This window comes from Pogona vitticeps, chromosome 3, assembly GCF_051106095.1.
Source record: "Pogona vitticeps strain Pit_001003342236 chromosome 3, PviZW2.1, whole genome shotgun sequence".
NCBI classification, from domain to species: Eukaryota; Metazoa; Chordata; class Lepidosauria; order Squamata; family Agamidae; genus Pogona; species Pogona vitticeps.
The window spans coordinates 198,278,865-198,305,622 of NC_135785.1; the positions used below are offsets into that span (position 1 = coordinate 198,278,865).

A 26,758-nucleotide genomic window follows, 5' to 3' on the forward strand; every position below is an offset into this window, starting at 1 on the left:
CCATAACCGCAACAGGTACAGATCACTTACAGCGATGGAACAGAGCACCTTGCACAATTCAAGGAAATCACAATTACATGAATGGCTTCCTAAAGGTAAACTGTAGGTTTAGATCTACAGTTTGGATTGGGACTACAGCAGGGTGGAGAGAGAGGCGTTTGTAAATTAATCAAACAATCAATCTGGATCCAAATCAGAGCTCATTCACCTGCATTCTACACTTTAAAAACCATTCATTCAACTGCTAATTACTTGAATTGTACAACAAACAGTTTAGTTCTGATTCTCAGTAGGATTCAAATACTGAAGTAATCTCTTATTTCCAGATTGACAACTAATTAATGCTAGTTAGCCACCTTGAGAAATGTCACATAAAAGTGCAATAAATTAAAAAAAAATAAAATTAATGGAATTCTCATTGTAGAAATGACACATAGCGGTGTGCACTTTTTGGAATCGAAAAACCTTTCTGCAGTGGAACAGTGAGGGATTTAAAAGGCTACTGAATTAGAGGAATGAAAGATGTAAATGTGAATATAATTGGTTCCTTTTCCTCCACCTTATGCTCCAATAAGCTCAAAAGGTAGATGTGGCTGAATGTTAGTGAGTGACCAAAGACCACCGACTGAGGTTTGTAGCCCAGCAAGAATCTGATCCTTTGATGGTCCTGCCTGATCCAACGTTCCTAACAATGGGGACATCACAACCCATAGAAGAAAATAAGATCACCTCTTGTTTTCTTATCTGTCTGCAGTTCTAAAGTGTCTATTGCAAAACTGATATTAGAATAAAAGTGGAACATATTTTATTAGGCAAACTCAAAGGTCCTAAAATCTTGCTGCAAGCTTTTAAGCTCTCCAGAAGTCTTTATCAGATGTTAAGCAAAAGGGGGAGGGGTGACTGAGTTTATGGTCCTTGAGTCTCATTATGGTCTGAAGATGGGGAAGTTGGAAGGCACTACAAATTGGGTGCTACCAAGTACTCAGACTGTTTCAAATCATACCTGGAAGTCCTCCAAATGAAGAAAGAAACAGGTAAACAAAACTGCAATGGTTGGATATTTCTCTCTCTCTCTCTCTCTCTCTCTCATTCTCTCTCTCATTCTCTCTCTCTCTCTCTCTCTCTCTCACACACACACACACACACACACACACACACACACACACACACACACACACACAAAATCTAGCCTTTTCCCTCCTCCTGCACCCTTCGGCTTTGTTTAACATCTGATGCAATAAAGAATTTGTGGAGAGCACAAATGCTTTCACAGTGTTTCTGACCTTTGAGTTGGCCCAACAGAAAGTACTGTCCCAATATGGATTTTAAGTGTTTTGGCTAATATGGCTGATGTACAAACAATGCATATAAGCCTAGCATCTGAACACAAGTTTATTTTTCAGAACCCTACGTAAGAATACTGAATACTGTTGTACAGTGGAAGTTCTGTTTCATAAGTGATAAATATTCATAATGGAAATTCTGATAAAATTACAGAATTTTTTTTTCCAAGTCATACACATTCTATAGTTCTAGACATTAAGAACTGATATCCTGCTGTACTGAACTGCCATGAGAAATCAAAGAACATGAAGAAACTCTACCTTGCCACTAGCTATACAGGGATTGGGGGGAGGCAAGTACTGTGATCTATGCTTCATTCAGGCACTATCTATGAGTGTAAACACAGGCAGGGGAACGCACTAGTTCCCTCTCTTCCATGGCAACTATCATCAAGAGTCTGAAGAGGAAGCCCCACACATTTGTAGAGTTTCTCCATGCAAGTTTAAAGCCTGGAAAAATCTAGGGTTCCAAATTACATAGAGCAGCGGTCCCCAACTGTTTTGGGACTGCGGACAGGCTGAGCCTCCGAGGAAGGCGGGGGGCCCCTCGCATATGCACGTGGGTGCATGCGCTGCTCTCGGGCGCATGCACAAAGGGGTGGGGGAACACCCTCCCACCAGCGCCAGCATAAGCGCTCCCTCACCTCTTCGCACATGCGCAGGAGCGCCTGCATACCCGCCCGCGTGCCCACCCATGCCTTTGCGCAGGCACTCGGGTGCATGCGTGAAGGGGTGGGCGGTGCTGACACTGGCACTTGCACATGTGCACGTGCTCAAAGCAGCTGTGGGGAGGGGAGTGCATGCAGGGAGGGCGGGAGGTCTGTCTTTGCAGCCTGGTCTGGCTCAGGCTACAAACTGGTACCGGGCCGCGGACCAGGGGCTGATGACCTCTGACATAGAGAATTTTCATAGACTGAGGAGGCTCTTCACATCAGACTATGGAACAAGCAAGTGAGGTGGATGGGGATAGCATCCCCATCCAAAGAAACGTATACATGTCTTTAAATCTGAGCTAAGAATTTATTCCCTTGATATCTTAGCAGAGAGCTAATGTCCTACCAAAATCAACCTGGCTTGCAAAGTAAGAAAAGTCTTCTGTCATATCGACAGGTAAAAAGCACTCCAGAGGTTGCATGCATCTTTAATTTTTTTTAAGAAATGGCTTTCTACAAGGCCTTGCTTTGATTTCTGTTTTACTTGATCTCTACAATCGTTTGCTTGTCTGTCTGGTTAGTTTACTGACAATAAATGTACTACATGGAGAAGATGCACAAATCCTAACAAGGTCATAATGTTGGTACTAAGGAAAGAATGCACAGCTTGGATTTCCTCTCCTCTCACTTATTTTGAAGTACAAAAGTGGAACATGTGCATTTCCACCCACAAAGTCAATCTTCCCACCACCACTGCCAAGCACATTATAAAAATCCAAAGCAACTGAACTCCTTCCCCTTCGGATGGAAATAATAAATTTTCAGAGAGTATAAACATGAAATACCCCATTTCACAAACAATTAAAATTCTCAGTCATCTAAACTATAGCCATACTAAAAGGGTTTTAAGCTCTGGTTTTGCAACAAGGCTAGTATATTCTTGAAATCTAACCAAGCAGATTTTTAGTTTCCTCCTGGCACAAGACCCAAATCTTCATCTAAATGTTCACATTAATTATCTTCTCTGTAATTAAACTGCACAAGCCTAACACCTCTGTAAAAGACAACAAGAAAAAGAGGAACAGCTAGAGAGATCTGTGAAAAGCAACATTCAGTACTTATTCTTCTACCTATACAGTAGTCTGCTTTGCATACCATTGAGGTAGGGAGGCTCTTTCACTTCACACACAGAATTTTGCTTTATTCAATGATTTTCCTAGCACAGCTAGGTATGCCATGATTTTGCAGTGAAAAAACAAGAACCTTGTTGTAGCAAACAGCCCTGCCCTCACCTGTCCGTCACAGCAGAACAGTGGAGAAGGAGCCAATGAGAGGGTGGAAGGCGGAGCTAAGGGGGGGAGGAGGTTGGATATAAAGGCTGGTGGATGGAGTCTGAGAGAGATTCTGGTAGTGAGAGACAGTGTGAAGCTAAAAAGTGAATTAAGAGTGAGTTAGAGATCTGTGAGAACGATGAATGGAATAGAGAGTTAAAAGAGGTTTAAAGTTATAGCAGTTTTGATTCAAATACTAGTGATTATCAACCTGTGATTTACCTATTGAATATTGATCATATATTAACTTCCCTGATTTAATAAATGACTGAGGTTTTAAAAGCACACATGTCTCCATGATTAAATGGCATTAAAGCAGCAATACCTGGTGGCAGCGAAGAAAGAAGAAGAGCGAGAACCTCGTGAAGGCCTGGGGAATAGGGACTTCAGAGGAAATCGCCACACTTGTCCTTAAATTTTGTAACTCTTAGCATCCCTGAAATTTGGAGACACATAGCCACAGTTGCAAAAAGTTCACATTGCTGTTAATTTCACTATTAGATAACAGTGATGTCATACAATTTACACAACTTACTGGGAATCATCTTCCTCAAAGCGAAAAAATAGTACTTTATTCCTGACCTGAAACTCAGAGATAAACCCAAATTAACATTTATGCCTCGTCCTTTTTCCATGCAATTCCCCTGGCCCAATGGTTAATTTTGACATGCATACGTCTGTTGGAATTGAATTATCAAAATTTGCTCACAAATTTGTCAGCTATGTAAGAATTGCATTATTTGTATAGCAAAGTTTAGATCTAGAGAACACATCTGCAAGGAACAGGCAGAAGTGATTTTGGCTTAGAGCTCTCCTCTGAGTTTTTAAGCATCTTGATGCATGCTTTACATTGCTATTTTCAGATCAAAACTCAAAAAGCTACATTGTATTCTGTAGAATTCCACTTTGAGCATACAAATTTCTGTGCAAAAGCCAATCCACTGAGGCTCATGCACTTGTTCTTCTACCAGATTTCTTAGATGTCTGATTTTTTAAACTCCTATTGCCAACTTTTTATTTTACGTTTTAAAACCTGTGATCATAAATGTGAGTAGATTTGACATAAAATCTTTTATGATAATATCTCACAAAGTCCACACAAAGACTGTATCCAGACAAGACGGAAGTTCTGAGGATGGGAGCCCCCGTGGTTGGCGGCTTGGGCAACTCTCTCACGTTTGGGGGGGGTGACCCTGGCTGCGAAGAGCGGGGTCCGCAGCTTGGGGGTACATCTGGACCCGATGCTCACTATGGAAACACAGGTGAGTCCGCACCGCCTTTTTCCACCTTTGGCGGATTGCCCAGCTGCGGCCCTATCTCGACACGGGGGCGCTCACTACCTTAGTGCATGCGCTCGTAATCTCAGGATTAGACCACTGTAACACGCTCTACGTGGGGCTGCCTTTGAGGCTGATGCGGAGTGAGAAAATACCAGCATATTTCTCCTACTCTGGCCATGCTGCACTGGCTGCCCATTCATTTCCGCATCAACTTCAAAGTTTTAATGCTTACTTATAAGGCCCTAAACAGTTTAGGGCCTCGATATTTGGTGGAACGCCTATTCCCAACAAGATCTACCCGGATCACCCGTGCGGGTCAGGAGGTGAGGCTGAGGAGCCTGACGCCAAGAAAGGCCCGGAAGGAAAAGACACGAAACCGGGCCTTCTCGGCAGTGGCTCTTCACCTCTGGAACAACCTGCCTCTTGAGTTTCACACAGCCCTTACGCTGGGCGCCTTTAAAAGTCAAATAAAAACATGGCTACATATTCAGGCCTTCCCTCCAGCTAATATCTGATCTTTCTTTTCATTTTTCTTTTATTTATTTCTTATTCTGTCTGTATTGTATTTGCTGTTGTATGATTTGTGTAATATTTTGTGTTATTTTACTGTTCTGTGTGATATTGGAAGCCACCTAGAGTGGTCTTGTAGACCAGATGGGTGGGGTACAAATCAAATCAAATCAAATCAAATCAAATCAAATCAAATCAAATCAAATCAAATCAAATCAATCAATCAATCAATCAATCAATACCAAGTTTAGGATGTGGTCTCATCAACTATTGAAGGGTTTACCGTATTAACCCTTAACTGAACAATCAGAATCTAGTTGTCAAATATGTCCTTATTTTTTTTTTCTATTAGAAAGGCTTCCAAACTTTGGTTACTCATGGTACAGTAAACTGCAGAGCAAACGTTTGTGCGTGCAATACCAAGCTGACTGTGGAAAGTATTTATTTCTCCACATAAATAAGGGAGATTCCCTTGTTACCCACAGGGCACACTTTTACAGAGCAACCATAGCAGCAGATTTAGACATTAAATACTTTAATTTCTAGTGTTTATGCTAAATGGAACCCAAGTTCTACCAAGGGGCTAAACTGCTCTAATTACACTTTATGACTTTGATCTGAAAAATCACCACACATTACCATTGTTGGTGATTAAATTAAACTGCATCAAAGTTGCAAATGAAAACAGGGTACATCCATCCAAAGAACCTCAAGAGACAATTTGGGGGATGGAGAAAAAGTAAATGATAAAAAATCAGCATAAAGAGGGGCCTTATGTAAAATGTCTCAATACAGGGTCCATTAACTATTGCAAACAAAATGTCTCTCAACCCACACTGAAGAGGCATTCTTTAGATTACATCAACTAGGAGATTACCAGACCACTAGATCAGTAGCACAGCTTTGAAAAGTTACTTTTTTGGACTTCAGTTCCTAGTTCCATCATGGCAACTGTGAGTTAACAGTCTATATAAGTGACATTTCCAGGTTCTGGCAGCGGAACCCATTTCTCTACCATTCCCAATGACTGGATGAGTGACTCAGCTGTCTTAGAGTAAGGTCTGTCTTCAGTCCCCTCGCAGGAGCCCACATTTAGGAATGGAACCTGGCACCTCTTTGTAATAAAAGGCTTCCTCTTATACTGAAACATAGTTCTACAGAAAGCCTCATCTACAGGCCAGGAACTCTATATCCTACAAAGGAAGGAGGAAGGTGATACGACATGAGCTAAACCCCATAAATACTATATGTACCTCTCTTTTGTCTGTTCCTGTGAGTGTGTTCCTGACAGGTTCCTCTGTGAAGCATAAAGCGTGTGTTTTACTTTTATTACTTCTTTTTCCATAAAAAGTATTATATCTGGCAGACATTCAAGAAGCAAAAGTTTCCTCATGGAGGCAACATTTATATCTCCTTAGATGGGACTAAAACTCACTGCCTTCCTGTGCATGGTTTTATTTCCATGAAGTTGGGCCATACTTATTTATTTATTGGATTTCTATCCCTCCCATCTAAACCAAAGGTCTACTCTGGGCGGTTTACAAATTCAAAAACAATAAAACAAAAAACATATATTATAGATCCAAGGTGGCGAAAGTATGAGAAATTAAATACGGCAGGAGGGAAAACCTGCCCAAATAGCCAGGTTTTAAGTTTGTTTCTGAAAACACCCAGAGAGGGAGCCAGGCGGATTTCTACTGGCAAGTTGTTCCAAAGGTGAGGGGCCACTGTTCCTCGTTATTTCCTTCTGGACCTCTCTCGGCGTTAGGCCCCTCAGCCACCTGGCCTGGCTGGAAAAAGTGACTCTGGCAGAACTGGGTGGGGGAAGGCGCTCTGCCAGATATCGAGGTCCTAACCCATTTAGGGCTTTATATGTAATCGTAAGAACTTTGAAATCAACATGGTAACGAATGGGCAGCCAATGCAAGGCGGCCAGCATGGGGAAAATATGTTGGTACCGTTTCACCCCTGTAAGAAGTCTGGGAGCCGCATTCTGCACCATCTGAAGCTTCCACGTCAGTCTCAAAGGCACCCCCACGTAGAGTGCATTACAGTAGTCTAATCGTGAGACTACAAGCGCATCGACCAAAGTGGTGAGCGCACCCACATCAACATAGGGATGCAGCTGGGCAATCTGCCAAAGGTGGAAATGTGCAGAACGGACCACTGACGACACCTGGGTCTCCATGGTGAGCGCTGGGTCCAGATGTACACCCAGACTCCAAACCTCACTCTTGGTGGTAAGAGTCACTCCCTCAAGGAAAGGAAGTTTCCCAGACCACAGATGTCTGGGACACCCACCCAAAGGACTTCCATCCTGCCTGGATTCAGCCTCAGTCCGTTCTCCTGCATCCATTGCTGAACAGGCCCCAGGCAGCGCTCAAGGGACGAAACAGCATCTAGTGCTGTTGAAAAAAAAGAGATGTAGTGCTGAGTATCATCAGCGTACTGATGAAAAAAAGCCTCACATCCCCTGATGACCCCTCCCAGCGGCCTCATATAGATGTTAAATAGCATTGGAGAGATAATCAAGACCTGCGGAACCCCATAATTGAGGCTCCACGGGGCCGAGAAACTCTCTCTAACCTGCACTCTCTGGGGACAGTCTTCCAAGAAGGAACAGAGCCAGGCAAGAGTCAGGCCACCGATTCCCAACTTCCCACGGGGACAACATACAATTTTCTCTCGTGTGCCAGTGTGTTTGCACAGCTATATGCCCTCTTCATCTCTTTCTTTTATTCAAAAGTTTATTTCCCTAACACACAGCAGCAGTATAGATTTGTTCTATGTTGTATTCTGTACCAATTCTTTGATACCTCAGGGAACACAAACTCTTTCCCTTAGAACAGAGGTTCCCAAACCAGAACAGTGGTTCCTGGACTGCAATTCCCAGAAGCCTTCATCACTAGCTGTGCTGGCCGGGATTTCTGAGAGTTGTATTCCAAGAACACTTAGGTTATCCAAGGCTGGGAACCTCTGCCTTAGATGGTAGACATCTATGTGTTCAACCTGTAAGTCTACTGGATATACCCTGTTTCCCCAAATATAAGACCTAACCTGAAAATAAGCCCTAGTATGATTTTTCAGGATGCTCGTAATATAAGCCCTACCCCAAAAATAAGCCCTAGTTAAGTGAAACCCGGCCCTACACCATTGTTCAACCACCAGAAGATGACATGACTCTATTTGAATAAATATAGATGGCTGTACATGAAGAAGAAAACATCTCCTGAAATTAAGCCCTAATGTGTTTTTGGAGCAACAATTAACATAAGACTGTGTCTTGTTTTCAGGGAAACACTGTAGATCTTTGGAGGCTTGGATGGAGTAGGGTGGAAACATCTATGCTCATACAAAGACCTTGAAATGAATAGTTACAGATAATTAAATACTTGTAAAAAGGTAACGGTTCCCCTTGACATTTTAGTCCAGTCGTGTTCAACTCTAGGGGGCGGCGCTCATCCCGCTTTTCAAGCCACAGAGCCAGCGCCTGTCCGAAGACAGTTTCCACTGTCACATGGCCAGCGTGACTAGGGAATGCCATTTTACCTTCCCACCAAGATGGTACCTATTTATCTACTCGCATTTACATGCTTTCGAACTGCTAGGTTGGCAAGGAGCTGGGACCAAGTGACGGGAGCTCACTCCGTTGCGTGGATTCGATCTTACGACTGCTAGTCTTCTGACCCTGCAGCACAGGCTTCTGAGGTTTAGCCCACAGCGCCACCACGTCCTCTTGAAATAAGTAGTTACAGATAATACTTGTAATTAGCTCCTTTTCTCAATAACAAATATACAATTACATTACATTGTGATGGTAACTTAAGGAAGAGTAACTCTACTGCTTCTACAACTATAATTTTGAATTATGTTAATAGTTACAGAGGCAGACTCACTAAATAGTAGAAAAAGAAAATTGTCCTTCAAACACTGCCTTATGCTATCACTCTTTGCTTTGTTGTGGGTATCAAGGTGATGACAAAGTGGATGGAAGGAGAATACATTTGTACCATAGTCTAGCAGTTCACAGGATACTTTTAAAAAATGAATGGTTACTTTAAAAAAAACAACCCTGCAGCTATAAAAGTAACCAACTACTCTGGATACAAAACTATAATTTAATTACTTTTTAAAAGTAATTTTACAAATTCTGGCTTATGGGCCGATGAGGAGGGCTGTCCGAGCTGTTCTGCAGTGTTCTAGGCTCTTCTAAGTTTTGTTTGCTGCTTTGCTTATGTGGCTAATGAAGGGATTTGTCATCACTAAGCATGATTGTGATTGTGCATGGCAGCAGAGTTGCCAGGGATACTGTGGGCTATCAGTGTTACATTAGCTTTTGTTCCTATTGCTATTCTTGCACTCTTGACTTTAAGGCTGGGAGAGTTCAGGATTTTCCAGTACATTGCATTAGCATAGCACTGGCATTACAGCTACCCAGCATAGCAGGACCACACAGTCATCATGTTGGGTGAACGTCAGCTAACATAAATAGCAGGTACTAAATTATGGATCTGAAGAATGGCAGAAAATGATTTAAAAGATTTATATATAAATCATGATCTTGCCCTAATCCCTTCATATACCAAACACAAGTTCTGAAATGGAAAAATAAAAGGAAGGCATAAAAACTAAGTACAATATTGGCATAAAGTTATTCCCAGTCCAGTGGTGTGATAAGGGAACTGCTATCATGAGTATAGAACAACGTTGGCAACTTGCAGTTTTCAAGTACTATAAGACTGCAACTCCTTTACCACGCACATATCATGTTGTGGAGCTAATGGGACTTGCTGTCCAAGATACCTGGTGGAGCTATACACAGTCTGCCCTCAATATAGTGGAATTATACATGCTACAAGCAGAACCTTCAACAAAATGTTGCAGCAGAGTCTTCATATTGACAATACCAGACAGACAGACATACTATTTCCCAAGAAAACCCATTCTATTCACCTTCCCATGTTTTTCCTTTCTATTGAGCCCCTACACTATTCAGTCAGCACTTCATGTGCACTGCATATTATACTCAGTCTTCATTTGAACTGTTCTTAAACTTTCAGAATTTTTAACTCAAAAGATTGGAACTATATCGATACTTCCCTCATATATAAGAATGGTGCCATTTTGGCTATCCAAGGATTGGTATTCCGATGGTAAATTTGCTATTAGTGTAGATTAGGATAGGAAATCTAAGGCTTTGAGATGATTAAAGCCCTCTGATCTTACATGGATGTCCTTACCTCTCCACTATGACCCTATTGTTTGGTAGCTGCCTGGCTTTTGTGCAAGATTCTTTTCATTCTAAGAAGCTGAATGCTTCTCCCAAGGTTTATCTGCTGAGAGTAAGAATTTTAAGGTATGACATTTTACTCCTGTAGACCAAGAATGGAGTCCTTAGTACAGGATTCATGGAAAATGTCATACCTGAAGTAGATTAACACCTACAAAATAATGTCAGGGGAAAAATTCAGCAGCGTAAAAATAAGCAATACATGTCATCATGACCTACAGTATATTTTAGAACACAAGTGAGGGTGGGTGAGTTTTAATTCAAGCAGCAGAAATTTATCATTGGCTGGAAGGAAGGAAGGAAGGAAGGAAGGAAGGAAGGAAGGAAGGAAGGAAGGAAGGAAGGAAGGAAGGAAGGAAGGAAGGAAGGAAGGATCAGTCATAATATATGTTTTGGTAATTAATTCTCACTGAATTATTGCTGTCATTTTTAAATGATACATTTTTATCCCAGACTTCAGCCAAATAAGGGCACATTCAAATGGTTCACACTTAAAAGGTTCTTACATTTAGTGCAATCTAATTTATCTCTCACTTGAATAATCCTTCCATTTAGATTGATCAACATTTCTTCTCCCATGAGAGAAGAATCTTCGGATCACTCAGATTCATCTCCCTTTCGATTAATGACATTCCCCTTACTGCTGCCTTCCCCTCCTTTTCCCACAGCTGTCATCCAGTGGGCCGTGGTGACTTTCCTTAAATAAAGAAAATGACATAATGGAACAGCCATGCGTCTACCTAACATGGTACTGCCAATGTATCTCATTTATCTAGAATACTGTTGCACCAACAGGAAAATATATTTAAAAAATTAAAGCAGTAGAGTAGAGGAAAACAGAAAAGGAAGTGTTCTCTGTTATCCCTTTCAATGCCACAATCTTCCAAACACATCACAGGGATGTCACCTCAAATAACACTGCCCACATCTATATTGTGCTGCAAACTAACCATCTACATGGGCTACAACACAGGATAATCAAGCGTACTTATGCAAAAAAAAAAAAAAAAACTAATCACGTAGCCTTAGTGCCAAAAAGGAGCAGCATAGTTCTGAAAAGGAGTGCTCCAAGTCAAAACACATGTGGACACTGTCATTTGATTCAAATCAAACAGCATCAAAAGCAATCCATTTAGCAAGCTATATATGTATTTATTTCTGAGATTTATATACCGCCCCCATTAGTGCACTGTACTATTCTGGGCAGTGTACATGTATATATGCCTGCCTGGATGTGCTATACGCTTACATAAATGACACTCTATGCCTGCAAGTGGGCAGTCTAAACCACTAGTTCTCAGCCTTTCAAGGCTGTAAATTGTCACACTCAATCTAAAGGATCCTGAATCCTGCCTTGATACATTCCCCCCCCCTCAAAAAAAAGGCATTTATAAATGTATAGGTATTTTGTAATTGTATTATTATTTATAGCTAACTGATATGTACATGGGATTAGGAGAAACACTGAATATTTAGAGTTATTATCAACATGCCAAAAGGTCACAGAGAGATAATCTGTTACAAGTAGGGTCACTAGGAGATGGCATGTCATATTTCCAGGAGGGCATATAGAAGGATGAATTTTTAGTTATTGTTATGACAGCGCTGTACTGTATATATCTCGACTAATTCCATTTCATCAGTGGTGAAGGAACAGTGGCTGAGATTAAAATATCAGTTTCACATATACAAGAAAAACTTTTTGACAGGAAGGATAAATGTTCTCAGCTAGATTACAAGCCTGAGTAATATTCTTGTTTTAAATAAAGTTAGTTCATAAATATTTGTTTAACAAGCTATTTGTTCATGTGCCTGGCAGAAAAGGTAAGTAAATATTTGCAGGGAAGTCATCAAGATTTTTTACATTAAACCCAATTAGTCACTAGCAATCTTGCTTTCTGAAGTGTCATAATCAGTTACTAATTTGTTAAAAAGGAACAATTCAGACAAAAATAGTAAGTCTGCCATACCAATAAGCACAACACAAGAGGCACTCTTCTCATGTTTCCCAAACCTTCTTGTGTAGCTATGGAAATGGCGTAACTTTTGGAGGCAAATTACCTCAAGTTAAGAAATCACCACAAACTGATTATCAGTGGCATACTGAGTCATGCAACTCATATACCTACAGCAATTTCTTAACTTGGGACAATTCACTCTCAAAGGTTACATGGTTTATGCTATGTCAGCATAGCTAGGTACAGTAAAAAGAATAGGGCTAGTATTTTATTTGTAATAGAGGTTATGGTTGGATGTGGTTACAAAAAGGCAGGCTCTTTGACTCATTTCAAAGCTCAGGTGATTGCACTGTGTCACAGACCATTCACTATGCTTCTTCTAGCATTGTGCCATATTTTACAGGTGAAAATACATGGTGTCATTTTTAGTTCATGAAGGCATTCACTAGATTGGCCAAAAAAGCCCTTTAGTAAAATGCTGTTTTTTTTCCTTCTATCCAGGTAACCCTAAGAAATTCAGGAAATTATGTTTCAAAAAACGAGTTCCTAGGTTCGCACCAAGGACAAAGTGTAAGAGCTAGAGGTGTACAGCATTTCACACATTAGGGAAGAGAGGGTGTTACTTAATCTATATGACTGCATTTATGTTTTAGCTTGTGTTGTCTCATCTGTCAATCTTTGACTCTGTTTCACCAATGTGAATTTAAATAGATTTAATGTTTGAGATTATTTAAATGAAAGTGGGAATAAAATCCAGCTTTATTTTTGATGTACGTCAATCAGTCAGCCTTCATACAGAAGGGTGCATTGGCTTAAATAATATTAATAAGCCATTTTGGTGGTGTAAAATTTTGTGCTTTGACCCCTCAGATTCCTCTATTTCCTCCCCAAGGTGGCTGTGAAAATAGTTAGTTGGAAACTAGTATCATAAATGTTTTAAACTGAGGGGCAAATATACTTTGGAGATGGACGCAAGAGAAACTTTAGGTGGAACAAGAAGAATACAGAAGAAATAAACTTGTGTATTTTTCACTATATAGATAAGTCATATTTTATTATTTATTAAAATTATGAGTTAATTGGGGTGGGTGTGTTTTTGCCCACCAGGAACCTAAGGCAACACTGGGACGTACAGTATGCACCAGGTACTGTACTGCAGTATTTCAAACTGTCAGACTTTCACTGTGAAACACTGGAGGAAACAATGACCCTATCAAAAGCTTCAGATCACCATGACGAGAGTATCCCTGGCAACACAAGTCAATCGTATTATCTCAAGAGAAAGATTCTTTTAAACCTCCCTACAAAACAAAACAATAAGTAAAGCTATTTTGAAGTCTTCACACAATCTGCAATATTCCCACTCTTCCCAGAAACAGGCTTGGATTTTAGTTTATACAGGGATGGCTTTTCTTCTGCACTTTCAATTGTAGGGAAAAGATGCAAACATTCCTGGCAAAGTGTGATTGGGAAGGGGGGGGAGAGGCAAAATTGCAATTTAAAATATGCCAATATGCAAAAGTCTCAAAAGTGCTTGGCAGGAAAAAGACATAATCAGATTGAATTAGCAATGTGAATGCCATGCAACAGATCTCTCAGGTATCACACAGATATTACTGAGAGTAACGTAAAAAACTGCATCATTTTCTCTTACAATTTGGCTTTAGGATGACAAAATACTTCGTTTACTCAGAAATAAGTCCCGTTACTTTTAACCGGGCACACTCCCCAGTAATGGAGTACAGAAACCCATATCATTTCTCCTTTATAGAGATTTTACTGTTCTTTGGTCACTGTCATTATTAATTTGCAAATACAGTATTTCAAACTGTTTGTTTTGGGAAGGGAAAAAGTGCTACTTAAAAGAAGAAGCAAAGGGGAATCAGATCTTGGACTTCCAACAGAACCAAGATAGGTAAGACATGGGAATCTTAAATTCATATCTCCCGACACTGAGCCTGCATATTCTAACCTTCAAAGGTAGGTTGTTGGGAAGCTGGTGCACCATGCTGAGTGCTTTGAGGAAGGTAAGTAAGGCAAATAACATAAGTCCAGCATACTTGAAATACAAAACTTCCAAAGAAAAATCACCAATGGCAAAGAGAGCTTAAATACAGTCTTCTGCTATGTCGACTGGCCTGTGCATTAGTTAAGATGTGAAACCATTTCCAGAAAGGGAAGAAACTACATTGTGTATGGATAGAATTACAGATATCCAGTAAATTGCCACAATAAATAAATAAATAGATAGATAGATAGATAGATAGATAGATAGATAGATAGATAGATAGATAGATAGATAGATAGATAGATAGATAGATAGATAGATAGATAGATAGATTGATTGATTGATTGATTGATTGATTGATTGATTGATTGATTGATTGATTGATTGATTGATTGATTGATTGATTGATTGATTGATTGATTAGCACATCCGACAGCCCTGAAAGCCTGCCTTGATTGAGGCAAAATCCGAAGAAACAAAACAAAACAAAAACATGTACACCTTAAAGACTAAGTATTATATATCGGTGTAAGCTTTTGTGGACATGCCTACTTCATCGGACATATGGAAACAGAATGAAAATGCTGAATGCAATATCAGTTTCAGTCTTAACTGAGGAATTTGAAGCTTTCCATTTCAGTGCAACAACATACCAACCAAACCTTAAGAACAAAACAAGCTGTTTTCTTTATTACACATTTTTTCCTTGCACGAAGTAATGAGATCTGAACTGCTACATTTAATTAATCAGTGAAAACTATGCAGGCTCTTTTCAAGGCTGAATTGAATGCTCACAAAAAGAAGATAGTTCTGACTGAAGCCAGGACTGCCATAGTGTTAGAGCTGGTCTGGAAGCAAAACTATAGCCATTTAACTTTTCTAGTGTTGGATTAAGATAGAAGCTATCAATATTTTTCACTGAATTTCACAGAATTAAAACTGAGCACACTTAATGATATTCCTGCATTGAGCAGAGATGATGCCGTCCTGTCCCTCCAGCGCTGCCTGGGGGCCGTACTGCAATGGATGCAGAATGGGCTGAGGCTGAACCCGGACAAGACGGAAGTTCTGAGGGTGGGTGGCCCCGTGGTTGGTGGCTTGGGTGACTCTCTCATGTTGGGGGGGTGACCCTGGCTGCGAAGAGTGGGGTCTGCAGCTTGGGCATACACTTGGACCCGACGCTCACCATGGAAACGCAGGTGGCGTCAGTAGTCTGCAACGCCTTTTCCCATCACTGGCGGATTGCCCAGCTGCGGCCCTACCTCGACACGGGGGCGCTCACTACCTTGGTGCATGCGCTCGTAATCTCAAGATTAGATCACTGTAATGCGCTCTACGTGGGGGCTGCCTTTGAAGCTGATGCGGAAACTTCAGGTGGTGCAGACTGCGGTGGCCAAACTCCTCACCGGAGTGAGAAAATAGCAACACATTTCTCCAACTCTGACCGCACTGCATTGGCTGCCCATTCGTTTCCACGTCGACTTCAAAGTGTTAATGCTTACGCACAAGGCCCTAAATGGTTTAGGACCTCGATATTTGGCAGAACGCCTGCTTCCACCAAGGTCTATCCAGATCACCTGCACGAGTCAGGAGGTGAGGCTGAAGAGCCTGACGCCGAGAGAGGCCCAGAAGGAGAAGACACGAAACCGGGCCTTCTCGGCGGTGGCTCCTCGCCTCTGGAATAACCTCTCTTTGGAGATTCGCGCGGCCCCTACGCTGGGTATCTTTAAAACCCAATTAAAAACTTGGTTGTACATCCAGGCCTTCCCTCCAACTAATTCCTGACTTTTCTTTCTACTTCTCTTCTATTTTATTTTATCTTATTATAATTGTTATTGAATGATTATGTACATTCTTGTGTTTCATTGTTTTATTTTGTATTGGAAGCCACCTAGAATGGTCTGGTGGTCCAGATAGGCGGGGTATAAATAAAATAAAATAAAATAAAATAAATAAATAAATAGAGTTGGACTCGATGGCCTTATAGGCCCCTTCCAACTTCATTATTAGCCGCCCAGAGTGGCAGAATATACCAGATGGGTGGGATATAAATCGAACAAATAAATAAATAAATAATTCTATTATATCTATCCAACTGAAAATCAGTTGCTGATTGGATGTTGAGAGCAAGTACAGCTGGTCATAATTTGAGCTTTCCAACAGTCTTATAAGGTAGCCTAGGATTTGAAAAGCTGAAATGCTCAATGCTGCAGCACCCAAAACTAAATTTTTCATTTCCAAGGCAATTTAGTTGTTTTGGAGTATAAGTTCTGATTTCAAATTTCTGCAGCAGTTTCTTTCCCTGTACAATAACTGCTTTTATATAGTCAACTGAATAAGGAACAGTATGGTCTCCGTAAAGAACCAAGTATTTGGGTTGGGATAATCATTTATCTAGAAGAAGCTCCATTAACCTGAGCAAGACTTACCGGTACTTTTAAACTACATAAGCACAGGATTGTGCTAGCAGTTATTGAACAAATGAAGCATGGTAGAGTACTAAAGTCAAATCATAAGATGCAATGATGCAGTATACTACCTCCCTCTCTATGTTGCCTCCATGATCCTTTAAGACATCTGTGGAAAGGCACCCACATCATCAGTTTGAAACTATGTAAGCTGGTAAAGGTAAAGGTTGCCCTTGACATTTAGTCCAGTTGTGTCTGACTCTAGGGGGCGGTGCTCATCTCCGTTTCAAAGCCACAGAGCAAGCGTTTTGTCCGAAGAGTTTCCGTGGTCGCGTGGCTAGCACGACTAGACACGGAATGACATTACCTTCCCACTGAGGTGGTACCTATTTATCTACTCGCATTTATATGCTTTCGAACTGCTAGGTTGGCAAGGAGCTGGGACAAGTGACGGGAGCTCACTCTGTTGTGTGGATTCGATTTTACAACTGCTGGTCTTCTGACCCTGCAGCACAGAGGCTTCTGCGGTTTAACCCACAGCACCACCACGCACCCCATATGTAAGTTGACCTCTTCTTAACAGAATTTGAATGTAACTAGCTATAAGTAACATGTAGTTAATTTTCTTAATAGCAATACTATAACTCAATTATCGTATATACAGTGGTGCCTCGCACAACGAATGCCTCACACAACGATGAATTCACACAACGATGGCTTTTTCTGAAAAATTTGCCGCCTCACACAACGATGTTTCCTATGGGGAATTTTCGCACAATGATTTTGGGACCATGCTTCACACAACGATTGCGTTTTGGGTCCACTGTTTCACTGAACGATGTTTGCAAAAAAGAGCAGGAAAGGTGGCTGTTAACAGTTTTAAATGCTTGGGATCATTGAAGCACCTTCTAATACGGGTGCACACCTGATTTGGCTTTGATCTGAGTCTTCGTTAATTTATGGTGAATATTTTTGTGCCCCATAGGAAACAATGGAGCTGTCAGATTTTGACAGCTGTCAAAAGTTGGTGGGGGGAAAAATTCAGCAAAAATTAACGAAAAGTGAGATCAAAGCCAAATTAAGTTTGCACCCATTTTAGAAGGTGCAGAAGCTATTCCAAGCATTTAAAACCGTTTTTGACCCTTTTATGACACACTTAAATTTGCAAAAATTGACTTCGCTAAACCATTAAAATGCATTGGAAAGGCTGCAATGCATTTGAATGGAGGAAACATTGTTTCACACAACGATGTTTCCTATGGGGATTTTCGCTTAAGGACGGCAATCCGTTCTAATTGGAACGGATTAACCGGTTTTCAATGCATTCCTATGGGAAATGGTGTTTCACAGAACGATGATTCACACAACGATGAATTTTTTGGAACCAATTAACATCGTTGTGCGAGGCACCACTGTATCCCCTCCATATTCCCTTCATTCAGGGCATCTCATTTGAAAACACTGAGTTATACAGTATTATAAACAATGTCCCCATCTATCACCTAGAAAACAAACACTTGCATGGAGTGAGTTATACTGGGATTTCTAATGCTCCCACCCATGGAGCCAATGAAATTTTAACCAGAGTACTTTATTCTTGCGTCTTAGTATCATAGTTTCCTGGAAAACAGCAGTAGATATTAAACCAACTGGGACAAAACACTATCCCAGCAGCAAAAAGCTACAATTTGTGGAACAATTTTATATTTTTGGCTTAACATGGGGCCCTAGACAGCGGCCTAATCATGCATCACACCTGGTACATTGCAACTTTTAGTACAGCATGTCTTCTCCTGACCCATACTAGAGAATTCTATAGACGCGGATATTCTACACAGGTAAAATAAGTACTGTATATAACAATTCCTCCCAATACATGATCTGGCAAGGTTCAAATAAAATGACCTGACACGGTAGAGATTATAATCAAATACATTTCAAGCTGATGTGTGCAGTGTATATAGATCAATCAGAAGGGGGAAAATGGAAAGTAGTGCCTTATAAAACAAAGAGAATTACCACATATTCAACATTTCCTTTTGTAGAAACCAAAAGAAATGTATGAAGGGGTAGAGGAGACAGAATTCAAGGATGTGTGCCACCTACCCATATTTATTCATTTGCAGTATAAATATGGTATGACATAAGTAATATTCAGGGACTTGGTAGGAAAGAGCAGTATTAGAACAGTAAGAAAGGGAGAAGATTAAGACAGTCATCTAGATCCAGAATAAGTAATGAAAAACATGGCCACCACCTCCCCCCTCAGGTCACCATCTCCAAACCACTCATTAAACTTCAAAGTGTAGTGAAATGTTGGCAACTTATTCTAGTGCAAGAGCTATCAGGGTTTCCAGGAGCAAGGGTGGTCTTTGCAGAGTCTTATTTTTTTGGCTGGGTTTTTTATTTGTTTGTGTTTGTTTTTGGCCTACAGATTTTAGCAGTCTTAGCCAGCATAGCCAATGATGAGGAATTATTGGAATTCCAATCCAAAAACATTTGGAGGATCACAGTTACCTACCTCTGTCTTACTTGATTCTCATTAATCCAGCCAATTCATTAGTTAAATAGTGTAGCCCAACAGGGATATACAATACCCTCCACAGGCTGCCTGGATTAAGAGCAGGAGAAGAATGGAAGGTATCTTGCCCTGGTTTACTGCAAGCCAGACTTTAGCCATTCAAAAACAGTCCAACAGAACTAAGTGACATCATCTGATGTCACTTATTTCAAGCATGTCGTAATGCCATACTAGACACTGGGACATCTCTCCAAGGAAATCACCTTCTCTTTCCAAAGACAAGACTTCTTGCAGACCTCTACAAAGTTTTGATCTTGCTTCCAAAGACAGCCAAGCAATTCTCAATCGAAAAAGGATGCAGGCAATGTTCTGAGTTCAACTGTGTAAGACACCGAATATGAGATCCCTAATCTCCATCTAAAATTCCTGTCCAGTGCTAGACAGACAACACTACATCTGTCTCATTTTGTGCTCATTCTTTAGTGAGGCTGACCAAATCATTGGAAATTGATCAGGAGCATTTCTGGCTCTACTTCGGGTTGTTTCATTTGCATCATTTAGGTTCTGCCTAAATGCCTGATGGTCTACCTAGCTTAACTTCTATATATGCTTTGTATGCATCTATAGTGTACACAGGTACATAAATTGATAGCAGGATGTACATCCTCCATTATGTATCAGTACTCTCACTTCGAAATTCTCGGTGTTTATTTGATAGTCAAGTACACATAAAGGCACAAGTAATTCAATGGAGCATGGTATACATAGCAAGCAATCCTGTGAAAGTCCACATCTCAGGGTGGGAATGTGAGACCCTTCTGATGTTGCTGAACTGCAGTTCCCAGCACCCTTCACCACTGGGTATACTGGCTAAGGTTTATGTGAGTTGTAGTCCAACAACAGCATGGAAGGTCTTGATGGAAGGAAGGTTCTCCAATACAACCAGTTCATATATGACAGATGTCCTACATGATACAACTGTGATGCAGGAAAATTGTCTGTGCCACTGCAATGTATAAATGTGTGCATGTGCATTTTGCCAGGTAGATTACACAACAGAACTAAAGAGAGACTCTGGGCTCAAAGGCTGGATCCAGGAACAACCTGAAGATAAAGCGTGTCAAGACAGTTGTTCAGATTTATCCTGTACTGTACTGAGATGTTATTAGCTATATGCTTGCCTCCAAAGGTGTCCCTGGCAGCCTTCCTATACCTGTAGGACACCTGCAAATGACTGCAAGACAGCTTTCAGCCTGTCAATTTACCAAAGAAATTAGTTGGAAACTCTTCTAGTGTAATCCTTGAGATGTTCGCATGTGACTCAACAGCCACATTTCATGAAAGGCAACCACAGCTGGGAAGTAAGATTCCCATGTCAGCAACTACACTGGCAATCGGGATGCATTTTTCAATGCAAGATTTTCAGCAGAGCAAAAGAAACGTCAACCACTGTCCTGTAAAAGCATTTCTAGTTCCTCTTTCTGCCCTGCCCTACCCCCGTCTTTAAGTGTCTCCTAGAGATTTAACTTTCGGTATCTCATTTCAGGCACCTGTTATGTGATTTATACACATTAAGTGCTGCTGCTGGAAGTCTGGGGATTGCAGTCTGAAAACTCTAATCTGTACACCTCTAAAACAAATGTATACACACAGAGAGACTGTATCCTCTGACCACAAAGTCCCGTTTCAGATATCTGTTACAGTTCAAAGAAAGGAAAATTTTACTCTCCTTCATTCTGCCCCATGCCCTTTGCCCAGAGATATGCTCCCAATCTCCCCAGCAACAATCTCTCTCCCACATTCATCCAAAGAGATTACTAATACTGTATCTATAAAGAGAAAAAAGAAGGATTTCTACAACGTTGTAATGATAATTATTATGTGCCATAAAGCTGATGCCAACTTAAGGCAACCCTTGCCAGGGTCTCCTAGAAATACCTAATAAGCCACTTGCTCAAAATGAATAAACAAACAAATAGCTTCCTAGATAAGTAAGGATGAATGCACTGCTACTCCAACAAAAGGTTAAATCCTCTAGGTTTCAAAGCAAGACAGTTGTGGTTTAATACTTGTGTATCCAGCCACAAAACCCACTGGTCCTGGGCAAGTAAGCTTGGGCCATCGCCATTCTCTTAGCCTCATGGGGTTGTTGCCAGGATAAAGTAGGGAGAGTAGAGCAAAAACCTCACTGGAGAAAAGGTTGAATATAAATGCAAATTTACAAAACAAATGATGAACACACATCTACTCAGATATCATCTCTACTGAAATCACTGAGGCTTCCTTCCAGGTATGTCAATGACAGTAACCTCGAGAACATGCTACTTCAACTGGTTAAATCAAATAGACATAAATATACAGCACTACTGGTAGAGAACAATATTTACATTTGACATACCTTCAAGGTAGTTTATAGTAAATCAATTATCAGCATCCACAACAAAACAACATTGTAAACAGGCTTCAGCTATTTTTATTCAATAAAAGCTGGCTGGGGGGTAGGTGGGAAGATATCTTTGCACCATTTTCTATTCTCAACGTATTGTGATGGACCTTTGTGAGGAAGGTATTCTATCATACCAAGAACACGACTGAAGAGACTCTTCTCCAAGTCCTGTCTGTCTTACCTTATATAGTCTTTCTCTACAGATCTCCATACAACTTCTAAAAGTTGTAGGATGGCATTTCTGCTGGTACCACTGCACTAACTATGTGGGCTAGGACTGATGGCAGTTGCAATCCAACAACATCTAGAAAACCACAGGCTATCTACACTTGACATAATAGTAACATATCATCACCTTAAATCTCTAAAAGGAAGCATAAAAACACTTACTTCACAAACAACCAAGAGCCAATTAGCACCATAATTATTGTCAAATCTACTTTCTCCTGGTCCTGCTGTCCCCTGGTCATGCTTCACAGCTCCTGCCATCTATTCCTGCTTTAGTCTTTCAGTCATCTCTTCTAAGGCTAACATCTCTCCTGATGCCAATGTCTGATGTATCCTGATGTCACAGTGGACTTTGACAGGCATGTGTGTCACAGGATCCCTTTGCTACTAGATCTTAGCTAATTTCTCTCACACACACTCAGTTCCACCAAAAAGAAATGTTTATGAAGACTTAGAAGAACTTATAAATCCCTATTATAAGACTCCTTAATGATTTTCCCCACTAGAAATAAGTCTTCTTCTTCATCAAGACATCACTGACTTTTAAGCATGAGGCAACACAGGTGCAGATCAATGGCATGGTTTGGCTCTCTATAATCAAAACTAAGCATTGAAGCCTGCCAAGAGACATGGCTCATAAAAGAGATATAAAAATAAGCCTTGCTCTAGAAATCCAGTAAGCACATTTTCACAAATCTATGACATAGCAAAATCTGCCACTACCAAAGTTTTACACAATTTGTATGTATCTGGCAAGATGCAACGTCCAATTCCAGAGTAAGGTCAAAACAACTTTGTACCTCAGAAACAGGTGGGTTTAAGAAAGCTCCAGTGACCATTTGCATTTGCTCCTACTAGCTTTTCATTAACACAGAAGCAAACTATCTACAGGAACTATTCAAGAGTTCTCTTACAGCTAAATAAGATTTTTTTTTTAAAGCAGTGCTTCAGAGTTCTATCACAAATTAGCCAGATGATTCCCAAGTTCAACAGAGCCAAGATAACTACAAAAAGATTTGCTTTTCCACAGATTGGGGATTTGCTCCAAACGTGCATCAGAAAGCAATGTTCAAAACGACCAATAAAGCTGTACTAATTTTTGAATATAACATAAAAAAGATACTTAAGTTGATCTGATGCTGGCTTGACAAACCTAAATGAGTATCTTTATATCCAAGATGGCCATACCAAACATATATAAATCGTGCTGCTTATATACCACCCCATAGCGCTTAAAGCACTCTCTGAACGATTTAAAATGTAATTATGCAAGCTACACATTGCCCCCTCCGTGAGCTGGGCATTCAATTTACCAACCTTGTTAGGGTGGAAGGTTGAGTCAAACTCAAGCTGGCTACCTGACAAAAAAAAATTAGTACCTCCTGACAACTAACATACTTTTATTTTGGAGACTCAATTGATGTCGATATTACACTTGCGTCTAGCACCAAGTTAAAAGCTGTCTGCTCTGCAGCGCCTTTGGAAGTTCACGATCTTGGCTTAAATGGGTTGTGGATGTCTTTGTCATATGCATGGTTCCAAAGGGCTCCAGATTGCTTATGCAGTTTTCCGTTTTAAATTGTGTACATTTTAAGAACAACATAATACGACTTAAACTATTTATTTACATTGCTCTAGTTGTATCCTGCCCTGAGATTTCATGATTCAGGATAGTAAATAAATATTCAAAATAATTAAATAAACAAACATAATCCATCAATGACATGTCAGGGAGATGGCTATAGTAGAATCCATTGCCCTGCACATTCTAAGTGCAAGGATTTTCATTCTGCAGAAAAACTACTGATCACTTAAGTTCCCATGTTTGAATTGGCGAAGTGGAGACAAAAGCTCACTAATTCACATGAAAACAGAGAGGCCCTCAGACGCTACAGCAACAACAAACACTATTCATTTACTTGTTTGTTTACTTCATTTATATCCTGCCTTTCTTCAAAAAACCCCACAAGGCAGCATACAGCCATTTCAAAAATGTACATATAACATCACAATCAATTAAGAGTTTATCATTAAAATAGAAGCTTAGAGAATATTAAAAACACAATTAGTTAAAAAAGTTTTAAAATCTAAAACAACTGATTAAATAGATATATATATGTTAATAAACCATTCTAATGAACAAGCAAAAACTACTTTCCCCGTGTCTCTTTTTTTGAAGAATCTCCCACCGCAACTTGGCAGGCAAGCACCTTAAACTTCTAGGACGTGACATAAGTTTTCTCTGTATGCCACAGGGCTGTTGCTACTATGGTTCCGGCAAGTTATTCTCCAGAAAAGACTTGGTACTCACCCCAGCAGTGTGTCTGTTGCAGCACTGGTGCCATATACTACAAGGCTGCCATTGCACAGGTAACTGATGCAGATGGAAACTTCAAATACAGTGCACTCCTCCTGCAGTAGGCATGTTAGTGGGGGAGGGGGGAAAACACACATTTTACTTTCTACAAAGTGAAAATGCATTAGAAATATTCACAGCACTTGTCATGCTGCTAATGACCAACACTGCCACCATCTTTGCAATTTGCAGTTGGCAGTAGTTCTCTTCATATGTGACATTTTTTGCTGCTTAAAGATAATCTGGTGCCTCTGCTGTCACACACAAAGGAAAAGAAGGACATGGGCCATAAAGGTAGGATACTGTCCAGCCACATTAAGCCAGGATGGAGACACTGCAATCAGAGCTGTTTCAGAAGCAACACTCGTCAGCACATAGATTCAGCATACTCAAAAATGTTATTCTGATACAATTCTTCATAGGTCCTCACGTGCATGCAGAGAACATGAGTACAGACTACCACTGCACTGCATACCTGCACCTAGTGGTTTGTAATTTTTTTTATAATCTCACTATGTCTTGCCACAGTGACACAAATGGTCAAGTTGACCCTGAGTGAGCTTGGTCATCTGTTAAAATCTCAGACTGGACCACTGCCGCTGCACACATCAGTTGTGTGATTCCTACACCCACAATAAAAAAAAAACACACACACCGCCAAATCTCACACTGTACTTTCTACATCATAAAATGTCACTCATGAATCTGTAGAGTAATGCATTATTGCTAGCCTAACTTTTATGCCATTCCAAGCAACCTATCTCTGAGGTCCATTCATCTCCCCTGTATACAGCACAACCTAAAGGGGAGCCCACCTATCCCACCTCTACACCTCTAGCCCTTCCCTTCTCAAAACACTCTTGAAGACACCAGAACAAAATGCACCTGCAAGAAAGGCCTTCAGCAAGCACAGCTCATGTTCTTGTGCGCACATAACCTATGAGGTTCAGAGAGCCGAAAGGGTCTTCTAGCCTTTGCCCGTTTTTCTTGTTCATGCTTCCAAAATATTCAGCCTCCCTCCCCAAAATAAGTCCCCGCAACAATAAGTTTTCTTTGCAAACAGGGTGAAACAGGAAAGGTGAGGCATAAAAGAAGGGGTCCCTGCAAGGTCTAAAAAGCCACCCCACCCCCTTCAAGACCAAACAGAATTGCACTCGTCCAGATCTGCAACCTACAAGGGCAGGACGCCTAGATCTATAGCGTGACAGCCTTCGGGACAGCAGAAACGGGGGGGGGGGTGTCACGACGAGCCATTGTAGGGGCGTGAGCGCGTGAGAGGGGAGACAAGCGCTGCCAAGGCAAACCCAGGCGTGACAAAACGAGAAGGGGAAGTCGGCTCCCAAGTAACCCATACACTCACACAAGCACACCGCGGATAGATGCATAGAAGAGCTTTCGTCGCAACCACAGCGGTTTGTGTGTGTGTGTGTGTGTGTGTGTCTGTGTGCGTGTGCGTGTGGCGGGGGGGCAGAATGACGGAAGGAGGGGAGGCCACCCGTCTCTCCACCGGCATCAAGACAACAGCTCTCACAATACAGCGTGAGGGGAGAGGTAGACACCGGACCCATCCATTCGGGCGACGCAGAGGAGAGCCAAGGAGAAAAGGGAGAAAAGGGAAGGGGGTGCAGAAAGTAGTTGGCAGCCTAGGCGAGCGAGGGATGCCAAGGGGTGGGAGGGGAGGCACCGGAGGACTGCAGCAAAGACGAGGAGAGGGCTGCACGGAGGGCGGGCGGGGGAGGGGGGTTGGAAGGAAGGCGGCGAAAGCGCCTCCAGGCGAGGGGCGCCGTGCGAGGGGAGGGGGGAGTAAGCTGAACTCAGCACCAGCCAGCCACCGAAGGGCACAAGCCCGGGTTGTGCAACGCGGAGGTGCGCGGGGGGGAGGAGGGGGGAAAGAGAAAAGAGAGAAGCCTGAAAGGGCTCCTCGACACAATAAGGGAGAAGAGGACCGCGTCTGCCACCGGGCTGCTCGGCCCCCGCCTGCACCATCCCTGGGTTCCCGCTCCAGCCCAAGCTGCACAAACCTGCAGCCTCTGCCTCCTCCCGAGAAGGGACCTCTTCAGCCCCGTGGCCGCGCGCGCTCCAGCCGCGAGGCAAGGCACCAAAGCGGCTCCGCTCCCACCGCGACGGCCGCAGCCAGCCAGCCTCCTCCTCTTCCTCCCCCCCTCCTTTTCAAGGAGCAGCGGCAGCGGCAGCGGCACTACTTTTCCTCAGCACCAGCAGCTACCGCAATTGGGAAGGGAGGGGGGGGACGCCGACGCCTCTCTTCCTGCGGCGACGCCGGCCAAAGCTGCTGCTGCTGCTGCTGCTGCTCCGCGAAGGCGGGACGAGGGAAAAGCCCTGAGGTTGCCCGGCTCGGAGGCGAGGGGCGTCCTTTCGCCCCCGAGGATGGTAGAGGCAGCGGCGGCTGCTGCTCCCTGGCGGGGCGT

General features: G+C 41.8%; 1 protein-coding gene across 2 annotated transcripts in view; it reads right to left on the minus strand.

The window, feature by feature from the left end:
- AGPAT3 (1-acylglycerol-3-phosphate O-acyltransferase 3) overlaps nucleotides 1–26,492 on the minus strand; it is a 113,248-nt gene extending 86,756 nt beyond the window's left edge. Inside the window, exons 1-2 of one of the 2 annotated variants that reach the window (XM_020783915.3) lie at nucleotides 26,354–26,492; nucleotides 24,288–24,388 (exon numbers count right to left, since the gene is read on the minus strand). The gene's annotated coding sequence lies outside the window, so the exon portion shown is untranslated. Of the gene's footprint in view, nucleotides 1–24,287; nucleotides 24,389–25,692; nucleotides 25,997–26,353 lie in introns of those variants that run through there. The other variant, XM_078390508.1, reaches the window with a different exon arrangement.
- Nucleotides 26,493–26,758: the final 266 nt, after the last annotated feature.